Source organism: Crinia signifera, chromosome 19, assembly GCF_055691185.1.
Source record: "Crinia signifera chromosome 19, ASM5569118v1, whole genome shotgun sequence".
Taxonomy (NCBI): Eukaryota; Metazoa; Chordata; class Amphibia; order Anura; family Myobatrachidae; genus Crinia; species Crinia signifera.
In genome coordinates, this window is record NC_139226.1 from 39,183,286 (window position 1) to 39,210,183 (window position 26,898).

General features: G+C 47.3%; 1 protein-coding gene across 1 annotated transcript in view; it reads right to left on the bottom strand.

The window, feature by feature from the left end:
* LOC146041806 (sulfotransferase 2B1-like) overlaps nt 1–8,390 on the bottom strand; it is a 38,122-nt gene extending 29,732 nt beyond the window's left edge. The window contains exon 1 of the mRNA XM_083161700.1: nt 8,245–8,390. The gene's annotated coding sequence lies outside the window, so the exon portion shown is untranslated. The remainder of the gene's footprint in view (nt 1–8,244) is intronic.
* Between the last annotated feature and the right edge of the window lie 18,508 nt (nt 8,391–26,898).

Below are 26,898 nucleotides of genomic sequence, written 5' to 3' on the forward strand. Positions count from 1 at the left end.
CGATATCCCATTGCAGCCTATGGCTACACATCCCACTGCCAAGAGGCAGTGCGGTCAGCGTGGTCGTGGGGAGGGGGGGCAGTGCACAACCGCGCATCTCAGGTACGGGCTCTTTTCGGAGCCCTGTCCCTGCCTCCTGGCCGGTAATACATTTGGGTGAAATAATCACGGTACTCTTTACCTAGATGGGCACCAGCGATTGAAATCGCGGGCGTCGGGGGTAAAAATCGCGGTCATCGCGGGCAAATCGGGATGCCCGCGATGCCCGCGATTTTCCCATAGGGAACAATGTTAAAAAGGCTGATTGACCGCGATTTTACTGTTAAATGCCTCAATGGACCCGATTTGGCCATAGGAATCAATGTTAAATGGGCCACAGAGCCCAAATAGGCACAATTAACCCTTAAATGTCCCCCCCAATTTTTAACGCCACCCCACGATCCACGCCAACCCGAAGCGTGGCGAGCGCAGCGAGCCCGCGAGGGGCGGCGGTACGCGTCCTCCGACCTTTTCATGCCCTACTATCCACTAGGGCGTGGAGTGAGAATAGAATAGTGTGGCGAGCGCAGCGAGCCACCGAGCCCGAAGCGTGGCGAGCGCAGCGAGCCCCGCGAGGGGCCGCGGATACCTTCACAGTTATACTTGTCCCCTCGCGGGCTTCACAGGTGTCCGTGGCGACGCGGACACCTGTGAAGCCCGCGAGGGGACGCGTCTACCTGTGAAGGTATCCGCGTCCGCTCGCCACGCTTCGGGCTCGGTGGCTCGCTGCGCTCGCCACACTATTCTATTCTCACTCCACGCCCTAGTGGATAGTAGGGCATGAAAAGGTCGGAGGACGCGTACCGCCGCCGCTCGCCACGCTTCGGGTTGGCGTGGATCGTGGGGTGGCGTTAAAAATTGGGGGGGACATTTAAGGGTTAATTGTGCCTATTTGGGCTCTGTGGCCCATTTAACATTGATTCCTATGGCCAAATCGGGTCCATTGAGGCATTTAACAGTAAAATCGTGTCCATCGGGCCTTTTAACATTGATTCCTATGGCAAATCGGGAGCATCGCGTCGCGGGCATCGCGGGTACATTTATGGCCGGCCGCGACGCGACCGACGCGATTTCCATGTTTAACATGGGTTTCAATGGGAAATCGCGGGCATCGCGTCGGTCGCGTCGCGGCCAGACATAAATGTACCCGCGATCACCACGACGGGCGCCCATCTAGGTAAAGAGTACCATAATCACATTTTACAATGCAATCCTGGGAGGTAATATTCCACCCAGATCGCATTGTAAATGCGATCAATGGTAAATGAGGCCCTAAATGTGAAGGGACCTGCTTGAGAGCGTTGCAGATAAAATAGCACATTTACTTTTAAAACTATTGATACTGCGTGGGTTCCAAGGTCTGACGTTCTTAAAATTCTGCCAACAGATATTGCCAAAGCTATTCATTTCGGAAGACAATTGGAGTAACACCACTTTTTTTGTCTTTAAAGCTATTGATTCACCCGAGTAAATATTAACCCCTTCCCGACATTTGACGTACATTTACGTCATGGTCGGGATGTACTTCCCGACACATGACGTAAATGTACGTCATGACTTTAAACTGTCACCGCGTCTATAGACGCGGTGACAGAGGGACGATGTCTGCTGTCCCTGACAGCAGACATCTTCCCTCATTGCCCAGGGGGGGCAGCGATGCCCCCCGCCATCGGCGATCGCTGCGATTGGCTGTTCAAACGTGAACAGCCAAAAGCAGCGTTTACTGTGTTATGTGTCAAAATTTTGACTCTGCTGCCCCCTAGTGTCCAAAAAAATTAAAGGAGGTTGAAATAATGATGTAATAATAAAGTTTAGATATGGTCTATGTTAGTTATTAACTATTTTGAGTGGTATGATTATTTGTCTCACAAGCAGAAAATTTAACATTTTGCAAAATGTTCAATTTTTTTACGACATTTTGGTATTTTTCACAAAAAAAAAAAAAACTGCATCGACCAAAATTTACCACTAATTTAAAGTACAATGTGTCATGGGAAAACAATCTCAAAATCACTGGGATAAGTAAAAGCAAAAAAAAGTTATCCCCACTTAAGTGATACATGTCAGATTTGAAAAAAAGGCCTCTGTCAGGAAGGCAAAAACAGGCTGCGTCAGTAAGGGGTTAATGATTTCATAGACAATACTATAGTGATAAATAAAATGCATGCATATTGATGGGAATGTTTTTCATAAAAAAAAAAAAAATCTATTTAATGTATTGTGCAATTCTTACTGTTTATTTATTCTGTGACTTATCTCCATTGTTCATTGAACTAATTTGATCTTTCTCAAATGCAGACTTTGTACAGGGATCATGGGAATAATTATATTACCACTTGTAAACAAATGATGTGAATATCGCTGAAGCTGCCACTTGTAGGATCATGGGGTTACTCCAGGTGAGTTGGCTCTAAAGGTGCCCACACACTAGAAAGATCTGCAATCATAAGTTGTGTGCATAAATAAGCCTTCAAATCTTTTGCCTGACCTGGACAAAAGATTTCAGGCAAGCGCACATCTTTACCAAAGATTTTTCTTAAGATCCCCTGTGCGTTCCTATGGATCTTTTGATAAATCTTCTGATCTTTTGCGCAGCACGTAAGATCATAAGATTCAGCTAAAGATCCACGGGAGCGAGCATCGGACAAAAATCGGCCGATTTTCGACCGATTATCGGTAAACATCGGATGATATATCGTCCAATTTATCGAAAATTGGCCAATCGGCCCAAAAATCTTTCTAGTGTGTGGGCACCTTTAGACAGGGCAGCTTTAGGCATTTGCCTAGGGCACTGGCCACTGGAGGGCGGTACTGAGCCGCTGAGGAGACCAGGTACCGTACAAAGCTGTAGCAGCTGCCAAGTACGGTAGCGGTACCAATCCAGGAACTCATCCACAGTCAGTGAATCCCCCCCCACCCGTGGTTCAACGTTAACCTGGTCATCAGCGGCAATCTAGCGCCCACACCCACCCCCTCTGGAGCATGCCCCTGGATTATTATTGGCGGATGGCGGCTGCCCCCACCCCAGCTAGTCAGCGGTAATTCCCATGCTGGACAGCCGCAGCCCCCCCCCCCCCCCCCTCTATCTATTCATGTGTGTGCTATTGGGCGAGATGTACAGGTATCAAGCTTCAGAAAGGGAGGGAGAATAAATTAGTGTGCCGAGCGTAGCGAGGCACCGGGCCCGCTGCGTGGCGAGCCCGCAAGGGGGGGGGGGGGGCGATCCACGTCCCCCCCTTGTCGGGATTTCGGCGGTCGGGATTCCAGGGTCGGGATTCTGAACACCGGGATGCCGACCGCCGGGATTTAATACTGAATCCGATCCAGAGTGAGTGTCAAGATCGCATTGTGTTAGGGACGGCCAGTAACGGAGATGCCTTGATGTGTCCTGACAGCTTAATCATATCTTTGCAAATATATGACACCGATCTCTCCATTTATAACCTGTAGTATTCAAATCTTATTGCTGTGCATTTTCAGTGTTCTGGGGAATATTTTATCTGTTTCGCTAAGATTATAACCCATTACTGTACAGTTATGCTTCCTTCATGCCCAGCAATGCCAGCTAACCAGATTGGAGTCCCAGTCACTGGGAAATCTAGAACAAGCTGCTTTGCGCAAAACACAATTGTCTGCTACCCAGCTCTTATGCACCAATTACAGTATATTGCCATTTGGGTGGGTATGGGTCATTAGGTAGACATGCATTCGGTCGACCACAGAAGGTGAGCATGGAATAAGTCGACAGGGTTGCAAGTTCGACACAAGCTTTATGTTGACAATGGCTAGGTCGATAGTGAAAAGGGTCAACATGAGTTTGCTCACTTTTTTTTGTCCCGAATGTCGAAATGGACACAGTCAAAGTGTACTGCTGTGCTCACCATTCTTCAGGCACACTGTTCTATTCTCTCTCCATGCCCATGTTGACCTAAAGCCATGCCAACCTTTTCCATGTGTCGACCATAAACCACGTCAACCTTTTTCATGTATTGACTATATACCACTCACCTGATGATAGATACAGTGGCGTAAGTTCATCCAAGTTGCCCGGAGGCAAGATAAATATTGGTTCCCCCACCACACTCCACTATATATAAATATATCATACCTCCCAACAAGACTCTCTCCAGGAGGGACACATTGCTCTGCTCCTGCACTTCCCTCTTTATGTATGATTACCATCACCTGTGGTGAAACACATTTCTTATCAATTAACCTGTTCAACACAGAGGATGGTAATCATGCATCAAGAAGAAAGTCTGTATGCGTGTGTGTGTTATGGAGATTATGTATAAGAGAGTGTGGCATCTATGCAACGGTGTAGCTAGGTGCCATGGTGCCTGGAGCAAGGGCATATTTTGCGCCCCCCCCCCCCCCCCCCCACGGAATCTGCTGCGCTTTATAAGACACTGTAACGAAATCTGCTGAACTATATAAGGTGCTGTAACGGAATCTGCTGCGCTATATAAGACGCTGTAACGGAATCTGCTGCGCTATATAAGACGCTGTAACGGAATCTGCTGCGCTATATAAGACGCTGTAACGGAATCTGCTGCGCTATATAAGACGCTGTAACGGAATCTGCTGCGCTATGTAAGACGCTGTAACGGAATCTGCTGCGCTATATAAGACGCTGTAACGGAATCTGCTGCGCTAAATAAGACGCTGTAATGGAATCTGCTGCTCTATATAAGACGCTGTAACGGAATCTGCCGCGCTATATAAGACGCTGTAACGGAATCTGCTGCGCTATATAAGGTGCGGTAACGGAATCTGCTGCGCTATATAAGGTGCTGTAACGGAATCTGCTGCGCTATATAAGACGCTGTAACGGAATCTGCTGCGCTATATAAGACGCTGTAACGGAATCTGCTGCGCTATATAAGACGCTGTAACGGAATCTGCTGCGCTATATAAGACACTGTAACGGAATCTGCTGCGCTATATAAGACGCTGTAACGGAATCTGCTGCGCTATATAAGACGCTGTAACGGAATCTGCTGCGCTCTATAAGACACTGTAACGGAATCTGCTGCGCTATATGATACTGTAACGGAATCTGCTGCGCTATATAAGACACTAAGGGAATCTGCTGCGCTATATAAGACCCTGTAACGGAATCTGCTGCCCCCCCCCCCTCTTCCCCCCCAGGCCCCACCAATCCCCCAAACCCCAAATTTCTAACACCATGTTTATAACATCATTAATTAGCTGTATAATGATTACAGCAGGGCCAGGGCGTCGCGGGCGGCAGCAGAAAACCTTCTCCTCCGCCAAGCTACAGCCAGCGCTTGGGATGGCTGATGTGCGCTGCTGTAGCCAGAGAGGAGGGTAGCATGAGCAGGGGACTCTGGAAAGAGTCTGGAGTGGAGTTCTGCTGCGCTGCGCTGCCTGGAAGCCGACCCGAGCAGCAGCAGCAACTTAGAGACCAGTAAGTCAGCCGCCCGTCCTCACCGTCCGTGACGTTTGGACCGGGTGAGCTAGTACTATCAGTATGATTATGATCTAGTGCACGCCACAGACAACTGATCATTTGCGGAGGGGGGCGGGCCGGCGGCGCCATTCGACCAATCTGCGCCTGGAGCGTGAGCTCCACTGGCTCCGCCCTCCCTACGCCTCTGCATCTATGGTCCTTCTAGGAGGGGGAATCAGCCACAGAAGCATTATTGATGGCTTGCAATGAACTGACAGGGGAGGAGAGGTGCCCCCTTGGAAGCAGGAGCCTGTCGGCAAATGACTCCATTGCCTCCCAGAGTTTAGGTGGCCATACAACTACAGATCGATTGTCAGATTGGGATGGTTGGAACAAAATCCTGGTAATGGATGAGAGCAAATGACAGTTGACCATTTGCTTAGAATTGCTGGAAAACTGCCAAAACCTGTCATTCAGATATTACCAGGTTTTTGTTCCAACCAGCCCAATCTGACAATCGATCTGTAGATGTATGGTGACCTTTAGTCCTCTGGATAGAGATATATATACACATACACACCATCATTTCTTAACTGCAACAAAGTATCTTTTACTCCAGGCTGTAACAAGTGGTTATAACAAATAACAAGGTAACCATTTATGGCAGAACATTTTATTACATTACTTGCAGATTGACTCCAATTATGCTGAATTGCACTAATTAGTGCAGGCGTACCTGAAGTACACAGGATACATGGATTCTTGTACTATCTTTCCTGCTATAAACATATTTATTAGATATTTTCACCTACTAGCAGCTACACATCATTCTTGTACTATGATATCATTGTCTAAAAATAGTACTTTCGCCAGTAGCAGGGTCTCTAAAGCTGGGTACACACCTGCAGATGTATCTGTCCAATCTATTTAGTGGAAACACAAACCTGAAACTGTATATGAGCAAATGCAAATCAGCATTTGCTCCCAAATGGTGGAAAAAGACAAAAACTATTTATTGGATAAATTTGTTCTATCCAATTGATTTAAACCATCCTCGCCTACCTGACCCTCTCCATGAGGGAGAAAATGCTCTATCCCTGGACAGATGTATGATTGCCTGGTAATGTAGGATTGCCATCACCTGTGGTGAAACACTTTTCTTATCAATTACCCAGCTCCCCACAGGTGATGGCAATCCTACATTACAGGGAAGTCCAGGAACAGAGCATTTTTTCCCTCATGGAGAGGGTCAGGTAGGCAAGTATGACATTTTTTTGCAGGGGGGAGAAAAAAAATCTAGTTACGCCACTGACCACAGTTCACGTTTTCCAGGTCATCTGACAGGTGCACTCTTACAACATTTTAAAAGATCTACAGGTGTAGCTAATTATTTCACTTGTGATTCTGTGAGGAGACCAGCAAAACTTGCACATGCAAGGAGTTCAAAAACCTGTGGATTAGACAGATAAGTCTGCAGATGCATACCCTCCAACATGACCCATTGCATTCGGTACACAATGCTTTGCTCCTGGACTTCCCTGGTAATGTAGGATTGCCAGCACCTGTGTGGAACTAGGTAATTGATGAGAAGGGTGTTTCAACACCGGTGATGACAATCATACATTAGCAGGGACGTCCAGGAACAGAGCATTGTGTACCGAATGCAATGGGTCATGTTGGAGGGTATGCACTGGTGTGTAACCAGCTTTACTCACCTGACCAAATATTCATATACTGTACAATTTTTCCTCAATATAGTTTTAGGTAAGATGTCTTCTTATCTACCACCACTATCTTTACAGTGGCTAAGATTGCTGCAGGATTCTGGTCCAGTTTGATCCTTTCTGGTTTTTACCCAATCGCTGAACATAGTACTACATGATACAGGTCTCAAAGCTGTAAAGGAGAGGTTACAGCACACATAGGTTGCTGGAATGAAAAATAAATAAATACATATTCATACCGCCCAACATGACCCTCTCCAGGAGGGACACAATGCTCTGTTCCTGGACTTCCCTCTAAATGTATGATTGTCTTCACCTGTGTTCAACCTAGTTAATTGATAAAAAAAAAAAGTGTTTCAACACAGGTGATGGCAATCATAAATTAAACGGAAAGTCCAGAAGCAGAGTATTCTGTCCCTCCTGGAGAGGGTCATGTTGGGAGGTATACATAGGGGATACGGTCGTTTTATCGAATGACATTAGGTCGAATGTCATTTGGTTGACCCCACTAGGTCGAATGTGTAAAAAGGTCGACATGGGTTTATGTCGAACTTCCGACTATGTCGACTGCCATTAGGTCGACTGGGGTTAGGTCGAATTGCTCTTTTGGGTTTTTTTTTGGTGCCGACATGTGCCGACAGGCGGTGGTTCATGCCCTACCATCCACTAGGGCGTGGAGGAGGTTATTAAAGCTGTGGCGAGCGAAGCGAGCCACCTTGCCCGAAGCATAGCGAGCGTCCGATTCACTATGTCAACAGTGTCCATGTCGACACTGTTGACATTTCGGCCAAAAAAAAACCAAAAAGAGCAATTCGACCTAACCCCAGTCGACCTAATGGCAGTCGACATAGTCGGAAGTTCGACATAAACCCATGTCGACCTTTTTACACATTCGACCTAGTGGGGTCAACCAAATGACATTCGACCTAATGTCATTCGATAAAACGAACCACATCCATACATAGTTATTAATAGCAGCACACTAAGCTACTATATATTGCAACACTGGTGTGTTAACCAACTGTCAGAAAGGTGTGAGGTGTGAGAAATAGTAATAGAACAAGTTACCTGCAGTCCAGTGACTTAGTTTCCCAATTACCAGAAATTCTGATTGTGCCCAGTGAGTCAATGTTTATTTGGTATTACCTTTATATAACAGCTCTGATGACACAGGAACGCTACTCCACCCCATCCGCAGCTGCTGGCAATTTATCAGGAAAGGACGAATTAAAAGTGAAAAAAAAGAGGTCAAGACATGCATACGGAGCAATGTCAGCCCCATTTCTAAACGATCTAAGAAAGGTGTTTCACCACAGGTGCTGGCAATCCTACATTACGAGGGAAGTCCAGGAACAGAGCATTGTCTCCCTCATGTAGAGGGTCAGACATAGGCGTGCGCACATGGAGTGTTAGGGGTGCACAGTAGGGTGACCAACTCATCCCTTTAATCCGGGACACATATTAATTACACAGGTTCTGTGGCTGGCTTTCACCTGGTTTTATACTGCCACACCTCAAGACTCCATTTCACCTGGTTTTAAACGGGAAGCGTTAGAATGAATTTAGGTCTACAGTCATTAGATCGACCCCACTAGGTCGACTGGCAGGAAGGTCGACCTGACTTAAGGTCGACATGGGCCAAGGTCGACATGACTTAAAGTCGAATTTGCATAAAGGTCGACATGGGGAAGGTCGACTGGTCATAAGGTCGACGTGGGATTTTTCACTATTTTTTGAGCCGACATGTGCCGACAGGCGGTATTTCATGCCCTACCATCCACTAGGGCGCGGAGGAGGTTATTAAAGCTGTGGCGAGCGAAGCGAGCCACCGTGCCCGATGCATGGCGAGCGAAGCGAGCGATGCGAGGGTCCGATTCTCATTGCCAACTGTGTCCATGTCGACTGTGTCGACATTCGGATAAAAAAACAGCGAAAAACCCATGTCGACCTTATGACCAGTCGACCTTCCTCATGTCGACCTTTATGCAAATTCGACCTTAAGTCATGTCGACCTTGGCCCATGTCGACCTTAAATCAGGTCGACCTTCCAGCCAGTCGACCTAATGGGGTCGACCTAATGACTGTAGACCTAAGTTCATTCTGACAGATGTACCGATTCCAGTGCACAGGCACCCTTTAATGCTGTCCCCTCCCTTATGAACACCTCCCTGCCGCTAGCAATACCTTTTACCAAAGACTTTTGCTTTTTGGAACTGTATGATAGACGCGCCCATCAATTATGCATACCTCCCAACATGACCCTCTCCAGGAGGGACACATTGCTCTGTTTCTGGACTTCTCCCTTAATTAATAATTACCATTACCTGTGTTGAATCACCTTTCTTATCAATTAACCTGTGTGAAACAGGTGATAGCAATCATACATTATGAGGGAAGTCCAGAAACAGAGCATTTAGGGGCCCATTTATCAAGCAATATTTGCGGCTATATCCCCGAAAACGCTCGTTTTCGGGGTTTAGCCGCAAATATTAAGTATCTCCTAAATGTATCAAAGGGGGACCGCAGCAGGGATCTCCAAACCCTGCTGGGATCCTCCCTGCAGCGTCGCCGGCCGCATCCCCCGTAGGTTTCTATGGGGGATGCAAAGCTGCCCGATGTATCAACATCGGGCAGCCCGGCATCGCACCCTTGGGCTATCACCATTCTGGGATGGCGATAGCCCATTGTAGCCTATGCTCGGGCAGTGCGGTAAGAGGGGTCGGCGGGGGTCAGCGCATACCGGCGCATGCCCGGCTTCCGGGTTAGGGCTTCGCAGGGACGAGCTCCTATCGGAGCCCTGTCCCTGCGCCCTTAAAAATGATACATTCCCCCCGATATGATTGCATTTTACAATGCGATCCTGGGCGGTAATATTCTGCCCAGATCGCATTGTAAATGCGATCATGATAAATGGGCCCCTATGTCCCTCCTGGAGAGGGTCATGTTGGGAGGTATGAATTATGTGTGTTTTGCATTGTTAATTGTACTAGACCAGTGGTAGCCAACTCCAGTCCTCGAGAGCTACCAAGAGTTCACATTTTCCAGACAACCTAGCTGCTGCACTAACTCCCTGACACATTTTAAAAGATCCACAGGTGGAGCTAATTACTTCACATGTGATTCTGTGAGGAGACCTGAAAAAACATTAACTGTTGGTAGCTCTCGAGGACTGGAGTTGGCTACCCCAGTACTAGACCACAGGGGTGGATCCAGGATAAAATTACAGGGGGGGCACCTTGATAAAAGAGGGTTTATGTGGGGGAAGGGCGGTGTAAGTGGTGCCAGTGTACATGCTAAGAGAGCGGCAGAGAGAGGGTGGGAATGGGATTAAAAATAGGCCCTGGCATTTAAAATACGCAGGCCCACCATAGACACAAAAGTGAAGTATTCAGTTGTGCGCGCACCTAAGGCGCGCTCCGGAAAAGGGGGTGTGGCCACTCAACAGGGGGCGTGTCCTTGAGTGTAGTGTACAACACCATATACAACTTCTACACATTATGCAACAAAATACTAGACCCCATTATACTTGCCCCTTACACATAATGCCAAATGGATTGTGTCAAAATTCACATAATGCCACGCGGATTGAGCCAATATTCACAAAATAACACACGGATTGAGCCAAAATTCACATAATGCCAAAATGATTGAACCAAAGTTCACATAATGCCACAAGGATTGAAACAAAATTCACATAATGCCACACACAGTGGCGTAACTATGGAGGGTGCAGGGTATGCAATTGCTATGGGGCCCGGCGACTTGGAGAGCCCCAAGGCAATCTCCTGCACCCTTTGGATTATTTTTCCCCCAGCTGTGCATTTAAAACATGTGAGCAACAGAGGCGATAGGGCGTCGCCACGGGGACAGGAAATCCCAGCATGGTGAGCAGCACTTGGGCCCTTATTCTGATCGGTGCGGCCCGATCAGAATATGCGGCCACGACCATGCAGGCGAATTCCGCCTTCCATACGGATCGCCACCTCCGTCCGTACGCGGATATGTGGCGATCCGCATGAAAGTGGACGGGGATACGCCTCCTCCGTCTTGGGAGCAGCCCCTGCATTCGATGGTCGCCGAACATCGAATGCAGGGCCGCACGCTCCACTAGGTCCCGCCACCCAAGACCACACGGACACTTGTCCGTGTGAAATCATGTATGGGGGCGGGCAGCTGACATCCGGCGATGTCAGATGCCCGCCCCCTACACACGCGTCACGGCTTCATTACCATGCATACGCCCCGCGTTTGCATGGGAACGCCCATGAAACGCGGGGCGTATGCATAGGGTAATGAGGCTTAGTAGCCCCTCACGCCCCTCTACGCCCCCTGTGCGGCGTGTAAAGAATACGTGCGGCGAAATCGCCTGCACATGCGCAGAGTGACCTCTGCACATGCGCAGACGATAACCATCGGCGGGACGACCGCATGCGGAGAAATCCGCACCGATCAGAATAAGGCCCTTGGTGACTGTGCCATGGAGAGGGAGCCGCTGTGAGCTGGACGGAGCAGGAGACAGCGTACCAGGGACAGGAGAGCAAACCCCGGAGCATGAGCAGCATCAGGAGGAGACAGACACTGACTGCACTAGGGAGGAGGCAGGGCGTGCGGGACTCGGAGCAGGAAAGGCCGCGCCAGGTCTTTCTCTCTGAAGCAGGAGGAGACGATGCATCCGGGTCGGGAGAGGAATGCCCGGTGCATGAGCAGCACTGGGGACACTGTCACACAGCACTGGGGCGAAGGGAGCATGGTGAGTGGGAGCAGGAAAGTCCGCGCCAGGAAGAGGAAGACCCGGCGCGGTATGCAGGAAACAAAACCAGTGAAAGGAAGTCCTGCACTCTAGCAACAGTGAGAAGGATCCATGATTCCCTGCACTGCCTGCTTGTAATGAGAGGTACACACAGATACACAGTCCCCCCTGTACTTGGGGGAGCTGGGGGGATTAGGAGGGACAAAGTTATGGCTGTCACAAGCTTTCAATCCTCTGTCCTCCCTTCTCCCCCCCCCTCTCCTCATCTAATCTTCTCCATCCTCCCCTCCTGTAACCTCCCTGGCATCCTCAAATCCCAACCGCCCCCCCCCCCCCCCCCCTTTTGTCCTCTACTTCTCTACCACTTTCTCTCCCCAATACCCTCTCTCACTCCATCTCTCCCCCTTTCCTTGGCACCCTTTGGGCCAGATTGTCTAAACTTCAAAAGTGATAAAATGGAGAGTGATAAACAGCCAGCCAATCAGCTCCTACCTACCATGTCACAGACTTTGTTTGAAAAATGTCAGACAGGAGCTGATTGGCTGGCTGTTTATCACTCTCCATTTTATCACTTTTGAAGCTTAGAGAATCTGGCCCTTTGTCTGTGTGACATCGTCTCTCACTCCCTTTCTCTTCCTATTTCTCTCCGTGGCACCGCTCTCACTATCTGCCACCCTCTCTCTCCCCCTATCTCCCCAACATGCTCTCTCACTATGTATCTCCGACATCCTCTCTCACTCCGTCTCTCCCGCTTTCTCACTCTCTCTTCCTCCCCTCTTTCTTTTCCCCTCCTTCCGACGTTCTCTCTCACTCCAGCTCATATCTCTCTATCTTGCTCCTCCCCCTTTCTCTCTTACACCCTCTATCACTTTTTTCCATGAAGCCACCCCCCTTCTTTGATTGGCCAACCCTCTCTGTCTCTCTTACATGCTCCTCCCTCTGACACCCTTTGGGGTCGATTCAATTTATCGCACTGTGTGTAGCGCCTTGAGAGAGCTCCCTGGGGCAATTCAAATAAGCACATTGCTAAGTCCAACTAGTGGCTTTCTGCTTGCATCCCAGGCGGGGTGCAAACAAAAATCCCACAAAACTATTGTATCTTAGTAATGCTGTTTTGTGCCCCAGTGCGGCACAAACAGCATTGCAGCAGAGCACTTTAGTCGGACAATACCGGTACACCCGCGAGTACTGGAATTCTCCGACTTACTGTAACAGTGCACTGATTTGAATGGCCCCAGGAGCTTATTCCCATCGTTATTCACAGCGAGCTGAATTACATAGAGCCATTTGTTTCTAATTCCCATAACTCTCCTGCCCCTCTAAGGGGTATTGTAGTAACAATGGGGGAGGGGGCCCCTTTAAAGATTTTGCTATGGGGCCCACAAGGTATTAGTTACGGCCCTGGCCACACGGATTGCCACACGCCACCGCGATAGTACACGACGGGTACTGTACTCACCCGCCCGTGTCTGCCACCGGCTGGCGTGTGTCGGCCTCCATGTCAGGTGAGGCGGCAGGCAGAGGTCCGGCAGTGTTGGAGGACAGCATGGAAATCTGCAGCGTGGTCCCGCTCTAAGGCTATAGACGCCGGGAGACCAGTGCCGCCATCTTGCTTGAAGGCAAACAGGGGATTGGGCCAGGTCAGGTATTCTCACCTTTTTCACTGTGACAGCCAATGGCAGCCGCCCTCTATGCATATAGGGGATCTGCCTAGGTAGCTCAGTGTCAGTGCAAAAAGTCTTCTGTGCCGTGCACTTCCTGGAAGGCTCCCGACTCATTGTGTGGCACCCCGCAGCGGGTCCCACTAGGGAGAGGCAGAGAAGGGGTTAACCCCTCTCTAGGTGCCGGCGCCGAGGGAACAGGAGGCGGGACTTCCCTGATTGAGAGACAGGGCGAGGAGTCCGGCCGGGATTGGAGGAGGCTGGCGCGCAAAGATGCATGGGGGAAGCATGAAGGAGGGGGGTCTGGTGTGCGCGGCGGCGGGAAGAGGAGAGCGCCGAGCAGCCTGCAACAGGGAGAGCGGGTGAGCAGGGACCGGAACGCTGAGTGGCATCAGTGGCCAGCGTCAGCGGGCGCCAGCAATGTGACTGGGCAGGGAGTGCAATCCGGAGGAAGGCACTCGGATCCAGTGCTGCAGCGGGGAGAGAGGCGGCCGACAGGGAGAAGCTCTGTGCGCGGTGCACGGTGCCCCCACAGGGAGAGAGAATAAGCGGACGGAGCTACTGTGCCAAGGGACCAGGAGATCTGAGGCCCAGGTATCAATGTCGGGACGGGCAGGAGCCTGCAACGTGATCCGGCTAAGCAGGTACCCCTACTGCCCACCACCGCAGCCCAACAGACACTCTCACTGCCCACTACCCCAGGCAGAACCCCCTGTCTCCACAACCAGAGGCAGGCATTCACCCCGCCAGATCTCTCCACTAGGATCTTCCCCTAACCACCCACAAGTCCCACTCTCCTTACTAGGGAACCTACCCCCACCTAACGCCACCAGAAGTGGAGCAGCCACTGGGCACAAGGGACAGCCGGCAGGTAGTCAGAATTGACTCAGTGCCTTTCCCAGACAGTGGGGTAAAGTACCCACCTCACCTACACCCACGCGGGGTTGAATTTGACTTTTATTGTGCAACCAGGCGGCTGGCTCTGTGCCAGAGGAAACAGCGCCATCTTGTGGCCAAGCAAAGGGATGGTTTGCCTTTTGTTAGAAGTTAGTAACCCTTTCATGGAACCGGCGCAGCCGCCCCATTGTCAACAGCCCCTTGCTCTAAGGGAAGTATAGGGAACTTATCCAGGCTATTGATCCGTAGGAAGGCCTGTCCTAAGCGGAACCCAGTCTATTGATCCGTAGGAAGGCCTGCCCTAAGCGGAAACCAGGCTATTGATCCGTAGGAAGGCCAGGTTCTTCTGTTAGGAACCCTTTTCCCCGGGAAATTGCACATCCCTGCCTGTGTACAGGCCGAACCCTGGACTCGGCTCCAGGACAATACTAGGGTACCGATATCATCTCTATTATCGTGTTCATTATATACAAATAGTAAATTGTACTGTTAGTACCGTTGAAGGATAAAGCATATAGTGAAGCGACGTCATTGGTAGATTGTAAAATCGACCTTACAGTGAAAACCCAGTTGTGAGTTTTGAATGTTACCATTGGTCCACATAGAGTAGGTTTAACATACCTGTTTAGCAAGAATAAGTAAACTGAAAGGTTCTAGAGAGTAAGTTAGTTATTTACCTGGAGACGTCCAGAGTAACCATGATGTTACTTTACTGTGTAAGTTTTTGTCCAATGTAGGTTAAAAGTCTGATTCATGCCAAAGTGTGCTTGGTAGGGCATGGTTGTCATGTAAATGCTAATACACTAAATCGCAAGTAATAAATCTATTTCTGTTCTTAAAACCGCACCCGACTGTTGCCTCTTCTACCCCGGATAAAGATCTGAACCTAACCGTGCACTTCACATTTGGCGTCATACCGAACAGGATCCGGGTCAGGTTGGGGAGGCAACCGAAAGAGGAAGATGGAACAATCGCCAGCGCAACTAGCAGCACCAGCACAAGGTGAAGCGATACCAGCACCAGCAGGAAATGCGGCACCAGGCAGTGGACAGCAAGACCAAGTCGCCGCAATGCCATCTACATCAATCACACTCCAATATCATTTTGGGGCGTTGTGGTTACCCAGCTACAGTAGGGACACGAACAAGCCACCAGGAGCTACATTCTTGGAATTCAAGAACAGAATGGATTGGACGTTCCTGTTATACACCCTACAGGAACAACAGAAAGTCCAAATATTGATAGGGCAACTGACAGGACCCGCCCTCCGCGAAGTCATGTTATGGCCACCCGAACACAAGGAAAAAGTAGAGCAGGTATGGAAGAGACTGTCGACAATATTCGAGACGAAAAGCCTCCCGGAATTGAAACTAAAGCTGTACGGGAGAAAACAACAAGTTGGAGAAACACTAAGAGACTACGCCCTCAGCTTGCAGGAGATGCGGAAAGCAATCCAAGCAGTCGACCCAGAGGAAATGAAAAATGCTGACGAAACGCTGATGGCCCAACTTACGGAAGGGGTGGCAAAGGAAAGTATGCGTGCGCAACTGAGGTTACTCCGTCGACAGATGCCCTGGAAATCGTTCATCGACTTCAAAGAAGCCGCCATCAGGGTAGTTGGCAACCAGATCGAGCGAGAAGTTGAATACCCCGAATTATTGGGCTATCGAGAACAGCGGAATCTCTATGGGCCTACAGTCACCAGCCCTGACAGGACCAGAACAAACAAAGACACAGCTGTACAAGGTGGACAGAACCTTCTAGAAGACCGGCTCCAGACGCTCAGCAAGCAAATAGAAGAATTGACGGCAGGGATGGCCGACATGAAGGGAGAGTTGTGGTGGCCCCAATACGTGGGACGATGCCCGAGGATTAAAGTACTGATCAACGGGATAGAGACATTGGCCATGGTAGATACAGGGTCGCAAGTATCCACGATACAGATATCCACTCTGCAAAAATACTGGGGGAGAGAAACATTAATCACACCGCCCCCCACGCAGTTGCAACTGGTCGCTAGCAACGGTTGGGAGATCGCCTGCGCCGGATACTGGGAGGCCAACCTGAAGATCGGGCAAACGCACTTACCCAAACAAGGGTATTTGGTGACTACCGGTGGGGAAGGAAGGGTGTCCCCCATCATCCTGGGCATGAACATCCTAAGAAATTGCCCTGAAGAACTAATTGCGGCACTGAAGCAAGAACTGTTCACCCAAAAACAGACTGAGCAACGAACTCTGCAACACACCATCTGTGTCCAGTGGAGTCAGGCGGGAAGGAAAGTTCTGGCTACACAAGTACAAGGAACCGTCAAGTGGTTTAATGTCCGAAGTGGGTATGGCTTCATCAACAGAAATGACACGAAAGATGATGTCTTTGTCCATCAGACGGCCATCAAGAAAAACAACCCCCAGAAGTTCCTGCACGGTGTTGAAGATGGCGAGACAGTGGAATTTGATGTGGTGGAAGGGCAGAAGGGGGTGGAGGCAGCCAACGTGACTGGCCCTGGCGGTGTACCGCTTAAAGGAAATCGGGTTGCTCCCAACAGACGTCGGTCCTGCAAATGTTTTCACCGGCCAAGGGGAGACCATGCCACAGAATCTAGTGGGGGAGGCGAAAGTACCAACCAAATGAGCAGAGGAGAGAGAGTGGAGGAAAGGTCCCCTCTACAAAGACCCATCCGGCACAGACATACACCTCCAGCCTTCTACAGATGCCCCTTGAGTAGGAGAGGCAGCACAGCAAACCGGGAGCACTTAAGTTTAAAGATGTCGCGTGAGGACACGGACATGAAAAGTGGGGGTGAATGTGGCACCCCGCAGCGGGTCCCACTAGGGAGAGGCAGAGAAGGGGTTAACCCCTCTCTAGGTGCCGGCGCCGAGGGAACAGGAGGCGGGACTTCCCTGATTGAGAGACAGGGCGAGGAGTCCGGCCGGGATTGGAGGAGGCTGGCGCGCAAAGGTGCATGGGGGAAGCAGGAAGGAGGGGGGTCTGGTGTGCACGGAGGCGGGAAGAGGAGAGCGCCGAGCAGCCTGCAACAGGGAGAGCGGGTGAGCAGGGACCGGAACGCTGAGTGGCATCAGTGGCCAGCGTCAGCGGGCGCCAGCAATGTGACTGGGCAGGGAGTGCAATCCGGAGGAAGGCACTCAGATCCAGTGCTGCAGCGGGGAGAGAGAGGCGGCCGACAGGGAGAAGCTCTGTGCGCGGTGCACGGTGCCCCCACAGGGAGAGAGAGGAAGCGGACGGAGCTACTGTGCCAAGGGACAAGGAGATCTGAGGCCCAGGTATCAATGTCGGGACGGGCAGGAGCCTGCAACGTGATCCGGCTAAGCAGGTACCCCTACTGCCCACCACCGCAGCCCAACAGACACTCTCACTGCCCACTACCCCAGGCAGAACCCCCTGTCTCCACTACCAGAGGCAGGCATTCACCCCGCCAGATCTCTCCACTAGGATCTTCCCCTAACCACCCACAAGTCCCACTCTCCTTACTAGGGAACCTACCCCCACCTAACGCCACCAGAAGTGGAGCAGCCACTGGGCACAAGGGACAGCCCGCAGGTAGTCAGAATTGACTCAGTGCCTTTCCCAGACAGTGGGGTAAAGTACCCACCTCACCTACACCCACGCGGGGTTGAATTTGACTTTTATTGTGCAACCAGGCGGCTGGCTCTGTGCCAGAGGAAACAGCGCCATCTTGTGGCCAAGCAAAGGGATGGTTTGCCTTTTGTTAGAAGTTAGTAACCCTTTCATGGAACCGGCGCAGCCGCCCCATTGTCAACAGCCCCTTGCTCTAAGGGAAGTATAGGGAACTTATCCAGGCTATTGATCCGTAGGAAGGCCTGTCCTAAGCGGAACCCAGGCTATTGATCCGTAGGAAGGCCTGCCCTAAGCGGAACCCAGGCTATTGATCCGTAGGAAGGCCAGGTTCTTCTGTTAGGAACCCTTTTCCCCGGGAAATTGCACATCCCTGCCTGTGTACAGGCCGAACCCTGGACTCGGCTCCAGGACAATACTAGGGTACCGATATCATCTCTATTATCGTGTTCATTATATACAAATAGTTAATTGTACTGTTAGTACCGTTGAAGGATAAAGCATATAGTGAAGCGACGTCATTGGTAGATTGTAAAATCGACCTTACAGTGAAAACCCAGTTGTGAGTTTTGAATGTTACCATTGGTCCACATAGAGTAGGTTTAACATACCTGTTTAGCAAGAATAAGTAAACTGAAAGGTTCTAGAGAGTAAGTTAGTTATTTACCTGGAGACGTCCAGAGTAACCATGATGTTACTTTACTGTGTAAGTTTTTGTCCAATGTAGGTTAAAAGTCTGATTCATGCCAAAGTGTGCTTGGTAGGGCATGGTTGTCATGTAAATGCTAATACACTAAATCGCAAGTAATAAATCTATTTCTGTTCTTAAAACCGCACCCGACTGTTGCCTCTTCTACCCCGGATAAAGATCTGAACCTAACCGTGCACTTCACATTTGTGCCTTGTTATTTCCCGCTGTCTCCACCAGCTTGCTCTTGGCCATAGACCACATCGCTTCTTTCCAGTCATGCTGGTCGCCAGCTTCTCTCTGGTACTCTTGGGTGCTACCTCCTGGATTCCTAAACTCCGGCCCGCTCCTGAAACTTCCAAGAATCCGTTTGCAGCATCCTCAGGTCAGCCATTCCCCATAATTCTGTCAGTCTCCGGATCCATTGTTGTTGCCATCTTCTCACTTCTTTATCTGGACATTCCTCATCATTGTTATCTGGACATTCCTCATCATTGTTATCTGGACATTCCTCATCATTGTTATCTGGCCATTTGTTGTTACTGAACTTTGCAGAAGCATTAGAAGCATTCTTCAAGTATTAGCAAATTGCTATTTATTATTATTTTGCCTGCCTTCTCTCAAAGAAGTATTTGAGCACCTGTATGACATCATTTATTAAACCCGCTCGTTTTAACCCTACTGCTGCTGCCTCATCTCCAGTCCCTGAACATCACATGACCCCATCAGAACCTTCAGCCGTGACACGGATTGAGCCAAAATTCACATAATGCCACAGGGATTGAGCCAGAATTCACATAATGCCACACAGATTAAGCCAAAATTAACAATACACTTCAGAAACAGGGACATTGTTCACCAAAGGCGCGCATTAAACATTTATACCATAATGTTCATTACACGTTAAGTTACACGTCATTATGTCCATTATGTGTTATGCCAAACACCATAATGCCTATTAAAAATTATGCTACATAAGTGCTGCTTATCTACATGCTCATTGCCAGAGGTTTCATGCTCGTTGCCATGTGGGATTACATGCTCATTGCCAAGGGGGAATACATGTTCGCGGTAAATGGGGGACAGCCACCGCCAGGCAGAAGTGATAGCCGCTGACAGTGGCAGAGCCTGGCTGTATTCAGAGCACTGCAGGTCCCGGCTATTTGAAATAATACCCCTCTCACACCAGAAAATGCATTCCCAGGTTGGCCCCTTTTACACCAGCCTAGTCCCTGCATTTTCGTATGGTTCCAGAGTAATCTGCCCTCAAAGAACATGAACAGCCATGAAATTACATTTCAAAAATAAAAAAATCGGTTTACACGCAATATCTCTGGAACCCATTGACCGATATGGACTAGCCTGGTATCATATTGAAGGCCCAGCGATTTGGAATTTAATGAGAACCTCAAGTTTCTGTGATGCCAGGGGGGGAACTTGCAGCCGTTGGAACCGGATGGGGGTCGGAATTAACAGGTCCCATATTATCCTATGTGGAGTTCCCCCTTTCACCCGCTGCTCTGGGTGATGTCTATTCCCACAGCAGAGGGGCTGGGGGCATGGCCAGCAGTTCACAGAAGCCGATGTCCTGTCTGAAATCAAATGGTATCTGAACCAGGTACTTATATGTCATCCAACACACATGAGATCTGATGCTGGTAACATAAAATTTTGCCGGGACTCAGATCTACTTATAATGCGGAAAGTAGAAGTAGTAGTTGTACACATTACCTACCTTGGTATAATCAAGGACAGAGCTAGTAATGGGAACAATACCAGAATGTATTTGTATTCCTAAATAGGAAATAAATACTAAAATGTTAAATATATACAGTATACAATATAATCCTGTACTTCAAATTGTATTGAAAAAAATGACAGTGGTCTCACGGACTGGCCCGCCGAAGCTCCAGATACAGCAATCTTAGAATTGCCACCAGAGACTTCTGGTTACCCCAGCACGTGTGAATGCAAGAACTCGGATCACTGCCACTAGCAAAAGGACAAAATGCAATAAAAAATATGAAACCAGATATCCTTTTGCACATATCTGTATCCAGGCTTACCAATTGCAAAACTCACTTACGTAGCATTTGGCCTCACAGGCGCATAGATTCGTTAACCCCTTTAGTGGCAGTCCCAGAAATTTTCCGGGCCAAGCTGCGGTGCCGCAGCGGGCAGTCCCGTAAAATTTCCGGCCATGCCACAAATCTACAGGTGTGCGCCAATGGTGCCTGCAGGTGTGCACCACTAGCGCATCACCTAAGCAGCGACCCCCACTAGGCCGCTCCCTCCCTACCTCCACTGTTGTGCGCCCCCCCTCACCTTCGCTCCGGCGATCGTTCACCGGAGCTTGCCTGCCGCCGTCATTACTTTGGGAGAGATGGCGGCAGGCTCGGGGATGTTCGGCACAGTTCGGGGGACTCGGGATCGCTCGGGTGTTCAGGCGCCCGAGTCCTCCCGAGCCTGCCGCCTGCAGCCAGCTAGTGTGCTGCTATGATTGGCAGCGGCCGCAGCAGGGGAGCCCCGCTGAAGACCGCTGGAGCGGAGGGGCTGGGGGGGGGGGGGCACAGGAGGGGAGGGGAGCGCTGGGACTGATCTAACCCATCAGTGGATGGTTTTTCTGGGACAGGAAAAACCTGTCCCATGTAGGTACTCCTGCCCCAGAAAAACCCACCACTGAAGGGGTTAAGGACACGGAGAGAACACTAGAATGAATTATCTTTAAATGCAAACAAAATATTCTAGGGTATAAACACAAAACAATTACAAACAGACAGGAAATACAGGGCCTTATTCTAGTTCACTCTTTCTGACAAAATCCTTCTTAGATGGACAAAACCATGTGCACTGCAGGGGGGGCAGAAGTAAAATGTGCAGAGAGAATTAGATTTGGTGAAATATTTGGTAAGAAATCTCCATTTTTTTTTAAAGCGGCAATCATTTAACCTGCAAAATCAATTTGGTTTTGCATTGTAAATGATTGCCGCTTTAAAAAAAAAATGGAGATTTCTTACCAAATATTTCACTTTCTGAATCTCTCATCCTTTTTTCTTTTTAAATTATTTTTATTGCGTATTTCACATATTTAAATTCCATACATACATCGTACAAAACAAGGGTATTAAAATACATGTTCTTAGACAGAGGAAGGAAGGCTTGTTCTCCCACGTTCCCTGCAGATTCCTCCCCTGTTCCTTTGCCCTAAACTCCGTGTGTCTTCCTTTACTTGCAGCCTCCTCTCTTTTAGCTGTTAATATCAAGTGTCTCACCCTAAACATCTAACATAAAACCTCACAAAACATAACAGAGACAATGGGGAGGGGATGTGATAGGATTAATATCCTTGTTTCTTATTTGAGAGGTTTTTTTTTTTTTTTTGGTCTTGTTTATTCTTTGGATTGGGTTCTGCTTACTTTTGTTGTTGTCCATTCCAGGTGTATCATTCGTCCCTTAATTCGAATGTATTCCTATACCATTGAGTTTCCTTGAAGGGGTCTAAGATTTGTTTCTGGGTTTCTCTATCTAACGTTTCTATAAAGATCCCCCAAGTCTCATAAAATCTTCTACCCCCCTCTTCCGTTTCCAACGCTGCATTATATTTTTCCATATATAGGGTTTTCATTAAGGTGTTTCTCATGGCATCTAATCTGGGGGGTGCTTTGATCGTCCAATTCTTTAATATTATTTTTTTTGCTATTGTTATAATTATTATTAGTATTAGTTTTACTTTCCTCCTATCCTGGCTTATATTCCACTCGGAGAGATCTGCCCACAGTAGTGCCTTATAATCCAATTCTACATGTATTTGAAATGTGTGGTTGATAAAATTTATCACTTTGTACCAATATCGTTTAATTTTTATACAATCCCAAAAATTGTGTTTAAAAAGTGCATTAGGTGTATTGCATTTTGGGCATGTGCCTTTTTCTTCTAGTGTCATGTGCTTACGTTGGCCTTGTGCAATGTAGGCTCTATGTACCGTGCGAAAGTGGACCTCTTGCAACATAGCAGAGGGCATTATTTTTAGTGTTTTCCCTATGTGTGTAAACATGTCTTCCAGTCTAAATTCTTCTGGAAAATCTTTTTGCCAAGCTTTATTTAGTGTTGCCCATATTTTTTGTGTCTTCCCCGTGAACAAATCCCAATATAGGAATTTAGTTTTATAGGGAGTGTTAATTTTTAGTAAAGTCTCTATTTTTCCACCATCATTTGTATTTGTTAATTGTGAGCCCATTATACTCTGGACATAGTGTCTTAGTTGTAAATACATGTAGAATTGTGGCTTTTCCAAGTTAAATTTCTCCGTTAGTGCCTGATAGGTGTACATAATGCCCCCTGGGTCGTATACATCTTTGATTTCCATGATCCCCTTCTTTGCCCATTCATTAAACAATGCGTTCTCTATTGCAGGAGTAAAGAGGGGGTTTCCTTGCAATGATATGTGTTTGGATTTGGTAAATGGGCTTTGTAGGTATTTGTGTGTTTTTATCCATGCTAAATGGGCGTTAGTAAACAAGATATTAGATTTTACAATCAACGGTATTTTGTTCCTTGGTGTATATAACAATGCGTTTAATGTGAATGGTTTTACTAGTGACTCTTCTAGTTCAAAATTTGTATATATTGATTTTCGTTGGATCCAATCGGATGTGTATCTAAAGGAAACAGCCAAAGAGAACAATTCTATGTTTGGGATTGCCAGTCCCCCTTCTTCTCGTTTTAGCTGGAGTTTTTTTAAAGCTATTCTTGATTTTTTTCCTGACCACAGGAATTTCGAGAAGGCTTTGTTACAGCTTTGTATGTCTCCTTTTGAAATACTCATCGGTAGCATTTGGATCAAATATGCTAGCTTTGGGAATATCACTGCTTTGATTACTGCTGCCCGACCCAAGAGGGAGAGCGGGAGATTATTCCAGTCTATTAGCTGTTTTATTATTTGTTTAATTAGTGGTGTGAAATTATTTTTATATAAATCTGCCAGTCTTGGAGTGATCTTCACCCCCAGGTATTTCATTGCCTTAGAAACATAATTAAATTGTGCGTGGGTCTGCTGGAACTCTGCGGCTATAGCCCTTCCTCCTAGGCTTAATATCTCAGATTTACTCTGGTTAACCTTGTAGCCTGCAAAGGCTTCAAATTGTTCTATTGTCTCATAGATTTTAGGCAATGAAACATCTGGGTCCGAGATGAAGAGCAATAAGTCGTCGGCAAATAGCGATACTTTAATCTCTTGGTTATCCATTGTTATTCCCTTGAACTCTCCATTAGTTCTTAGTGCTATGGCTAGTGGCTCAATGGCTAGAGCAAATAGCAAAGGAGACAGCGGGCATCCTTGCCTTGTCCCTCTCTTGATGTTAATTGGATCTGACAAGTATCCGTTACATAGAATTTGAGATTGTGACCCTCTATATGTCTCCTTTAATATTTTACTGAAACTTTCTGGGAACCCAAATCTTTTTAGAGTTTCCATTAGATGGTCCCAGGAAAGCATATCAAACGCTTTCTCGGCGTCTATCGCCATTAACATGTTTGCCCGGTCATTCTGCCTTTGCTCTAGCCATTGAGCCGCCGCCACTATTTTCCTTATATTGCATGTTGAGTGCCTCCCCCAAATGAATCCTGTCTGATCTTTATTTATCAAACTTGGCATATATATCTTTATTCTATCTGAGAGAATTTTTGTGAAGATTTTATAATCCACATTTAATAAAGAAATGGGGCGGTATGAGCCCGGTAAAGTTGGATCCCTGTCTTTTTTTGGGAGTAACCTTATCAATGCCGTGTTGAAAAATTTTGGGACTTTCTGTAATTTTAATATTGAATTGAGAAAGTTTGTCAGATCTTCTAAGATCTCATCTACTAGAATTTTATAGAATTCTCCCGTAAGCCCATCTGGGCCAGGCGCTTTATTTAATTTGAGTGTTTTTATAGCTGTCTGTACTTCTATATTTGTTATAGGAAGGCTTAGTTTTTCATGGAGGTCTTGGGGTGCTTGTGGTACATTTATTTTACTCCAGAATAAGTCTTTCGCCATATTGTCGGGAGGCTCCTCTCTATATATCTCTTCATAGAACTCTCGAAATATCTCCACTATTTGACTATTTTCTGTTTTTATTCCTTCTCGCCCTCTTAGTCCTGATACTATTTTTGTTGTATGTGGAGTTCTGAGGAGGTTTGATAATATTCTTCCTGTCCTATTTCCTAATTTATGGAATCTTGCCTCTTTTTGAAATGTATATTTGTCTCCTATTGACTGTAGATTATTCTCAAATTGTTGTTTGGCTAACGCTAGCTCCTGTTTTGTATATGGATTCGGATTTAACTTAAAATTTTGAAAGGAGTCTGTCAGGGTTTGCTGTACTATTTTATATGCTGTTCTAAAGCGTTTTTTCGCTTGTGCCTCATGGGCTATTAATGTTCCTCTAAGTACTGCTTTAGATGCCTGCCAAAAATTCTGAATATCTTCCTCCTCCTGTATTTTGTTATTTCCTTTATATTCTCTCCAGCATGTTTTTATTCTTTCCCTAAATTTAGTTGACTTACTTAAATATACTGGAAATCTCCACTGTCTATAGGGTCCCTTGTCTTGTGTTGTCATTATCTTTACCCATACAAGTGCATGATCTGACACTACTATTTGTTCAATTTTTGTTTCCAACATTTTAGGGAACAGCGATTCTGAGCATAATACGTAGTCTATTCTTGACAAGGAGTCATATACTTTTGAATGGCACGTGAACTCTTTCTCCACTGGGTGTGCTGCTCTCCACACGTCCATTAATTTTAATTGTTCACAAAACCATCTTACTCCATATTTAGGTAGTGGAGATCTTTTTACCCTTTGAAGGTTTCTATCCATATAGTTAGATGTCACTAAGTTAAAGTCCCCACTGATTATTAAATTACATGTCGTATATGGTCTCAGAATCGCTATTACCTTAAGAAGAAACTTCTTATCATATACATTCGGCGCATATAAGGAACACAGTATATATCTCATATTTTCTATGCATATATCAACTACAACATATCTTCCTGCTTTATCCATAATCACTGTATTGATTTCATATTGTAAGTGAGATGCAATCAATATAGCGACTCCTCTGGCTTTAGAGTTAAAGGGGGCGGCTGCCACCACTTTCCTCTTCATCATATTTAATTTCCCGATTTCTTTTTCTGTTAAATGCGTTTCCTGTAAGCAGGCAATTTCTATATGCAATTTATTCAAATAAGTTAAAACTTTTTTCCTCTTGTCTGGGGAATTTATTCCCCCGACATTCCAGGTAGCAAATTTAAGACCCGTCATCTTTGAACAAACTTATGTATACAGCTTGTACTCTCTTTTCTTGTCTCCTATCTGACTTGGGGAGGGGAGGGGGGGACATCTCAGGGAGATTAGACCTAACAAACATGGGGCTACCTTGACAACATACAAACAAGCATTCAAACCTCAATGAGATAGTGTTATCCCTTTCGGCGTTCTCACGTCTAAGGGTACCCTTTCTCATTTCAAACAATTTTCAAAATAGACTTCCTTTGAGGTTAGGGAGAGGGCGCAAGGTGTGCTATCAGCACTCTTGATTTTACTATTTTCCTTGCTACCTCTCCGTTTTCCTCCAGGAGTTAGAGCTCCTAACCCTCCCCTCTTCTTTTCCTGATGGTATTCCTCGGCGATGAAGTCCGCCTCCCCCCTTTTTATTTTATTTTTTTTTATTTATTTTTTTTTTATTTCCTCCCCTCATTGTTGTATATGAAGATGGAGTCTTAGAATATTATTCAGGTCCTCGAGGTTGGCTTAAGTAAGCTTTTGCTTCTGTCGGGTTTGAAAAGTCTTTATGGCTTTCGCCATCTAGGATACGTAGGCGTGCTGGATACATCAGTATAAATTTTTTCCCGGTTCTGATCAGCTCTGTACAAATCGGGGTAAATTCCCTTCTTGCTTTTGAAACATCGGTAGAATAGTCCTGAAATATGAGGATCTGATTTTCCTCCCATTTTATATCATGCTTTTTCCTTGATGCTTTCCAGATGGACTCTTTGTGAAGATAGTTCAAGCATTTAAATATTACTGGTCTTGGGCGGTTTTTCCCTGGTTCTTCTTCTCTGGGTTTACCTAATCTATGTGC